Consider the following 2,329-nt stretch of genomic DNA (forward strand, 5'->3'; position numbering starts at 1 on the left):
CAGGGTATCAAAATGTGGCCAAAATCTTGAACGAGTTAGGGAATGGGGACTCAGGGTCAAGATCAAGGCTACCAAAATGGCTGCCAAAGGTCAACTAGCTTTTATCACCCGCCTTTAGCACCATTATATCTCATTAACGTCTTGAGCCATCTACATCAAACCCTCTGGGTATCAAGATGTGCTCAAAATCTTTGACGTGTTCGAAAATGGGCACTCGGGGTCAAGGTCGAGGTCACCAAAATGGCTGCCAAAGGTTAACTAATTTTCATCACCCTCTTTTAGCACCATTGTATCTCATGAACGGCTTGAGCTATCAACATGAAACCTTCAGAGTATCAAGATATGGCCTAAATCTAGAACTTGGCTAAAAGCATATTCTGGCGGGCGATTAGGAGTCGGCTCCGGAATGCTTTTCTTTCATAATTTATCATTTTCTTACCTACTCCTTTTTTCCTATCTTCTGCCTTACCCTCTGCCTCTCTCTCTCGTTTTATTTTTATTTCATTATATTTGTCATCCACTTCCTCAGTTTCCCATATACACCATCAGTCTTTTACTTGAGATTCATATTTCTTAATTCTTGCCCCATACGGTTTGTCAAATTTCTCTCTCGAGGACACCAAAATTTTGCTTTCCTCTCAGCTACTGAACCAGTTCTGGCGTACGATACCATTTTGAAATTTTCGTGAAAACTGCCTTCCAGACTTACCAGTTTTTCCACTGGAAAAAAAAAAAAAAAAAAAAAAAAGAGCCAAATACAGCCGATAAATGCAAAAACATTTTCGCTAAGCAAGAATACAACACCAAAACTTTTTTCCTTCAGCTATTAGGTCAGTCACTACATGTCGTACCTTCCTGGAACTGACATGATAACTGCCTTCCAGCGGTACTAGCCATTTTCCAGATAAGAGAAAAATGTAGCAGAGAAGGCAAAAAATACAACTTTGTTTACTGGGACACTTCACACATATGTTGTGTATACTCCTATTACATGATATTTTGTTCTTGTTATCTGCTGACAATTTTATTCATATTATGATGGCTAGATGTTTCGAACTGGAGGGATTAGATACAGATTTTATTAACCCTTTCATTGCAAGAGTCTTTCCTAAACCATACAATCTGTCTGAAGGTACGGAGACCAAAACGAACAGTTCTCCCTCGGAGTGAAGTGGTCCATGCTTCTGGGAGGGATGGTGGCAAGAGGAAAGGAGAGATGGAGAAAAACAACATAGAGCAGACAAAATGTTTAGACTGAGGGTAATGAGTAGGAACAAAGAATAAAGAAAGGTAACAGAGAGAGAACAACAGTCGGATACAAGCAAAATCTTTAGCCTGACCAAAACAAATTTATATTTCAGAGGTAAACTTTACCTGGTTATCCAGTGTTACCAGCCCGCTGTCCGACCACTAATCTGGGGTTTGGGCCGTGTGAACTGACAATGTGGTATCATCCTATCTTTGCCAATCCTGGCTCAAGTTATCATCAAATATTAATTCAGCTGCGACTCAGTTTGGAGCACAGCGTCGGCGATAAGGGTCAACCCGCATCGAATTGCGGGGAGAGAAAGGAGGCGGAGCCAAACCCATATGATGAGAACCACCCCACAGAATACAGTAGCCAACCCCAACTGAATAACCTCGTGTGACCACCCTTACGTAGAAGTTATTGGAAAGAGATTATATTCTGGTGTTACATAGGTGTTGCAGCTTCACGAGGTTTACATGAAGAAGTGTTAGTGCCAACTTCAACAAATGGATGTGAGACTATGGTGTGGCATGAAAATGAAAAGTCAAGAGTAAGGGCAGTGGAGATGGGACTGCTGAGAAATGTATGTGGAGTACAGAGGTTGGAGAGGATACGAAATAATGTGATTCGCGAAAGATGTGGAGTGAGGAAGTCTGTGGACACCAGAATCGAAGAGAGTGTACTGAGGTGGTATGGTCATGTGGAGAGAATGGATAACAACAGGGTGGTGAAAAAAGTATATCTCAGCGAATTCGAAGGAGGGAGGAGGCGTAGGTAGGCCAAGGAGAAGGTGAAGAGATATGGTGGATGAGTGTGTGAGGAAGAGAGGTTTGGATGTCGGTGAGGCTAGGGAACTGACAAGAGATCGAACTAACTGGATGAATTTTGTGAGCAGTGCCTGATCAGGGATTTGGCACCTCTCTTTAACATGGCAGCGTCTGGGCTGACTCTATCGGATACGTTTATGTGAAGCTACAGAACGTGATGAATGTTTTTAGCGTATCCGACAGAGCCAGGATTCCGGGGGCTTGAATGATGAGTGAATGGAAGCGTGGCCCATTGGATTGGGCAAATTTGGGC

Source organism: Coenobita brevimanus, chromosome 13, assembly GCF_032717465.1.
Source record: "Coenobita brevimanus isolate Jiangsu-jjx chromosome 13, ASM3271746v2, whole genome shotgun sequence".
Lineage (NCBI taxonomy): Eukaryota > Metazoa > Arthropoda > Malacostraca > Decapoda > Coenobitidae > Coenobita > Coenobita brevimanus.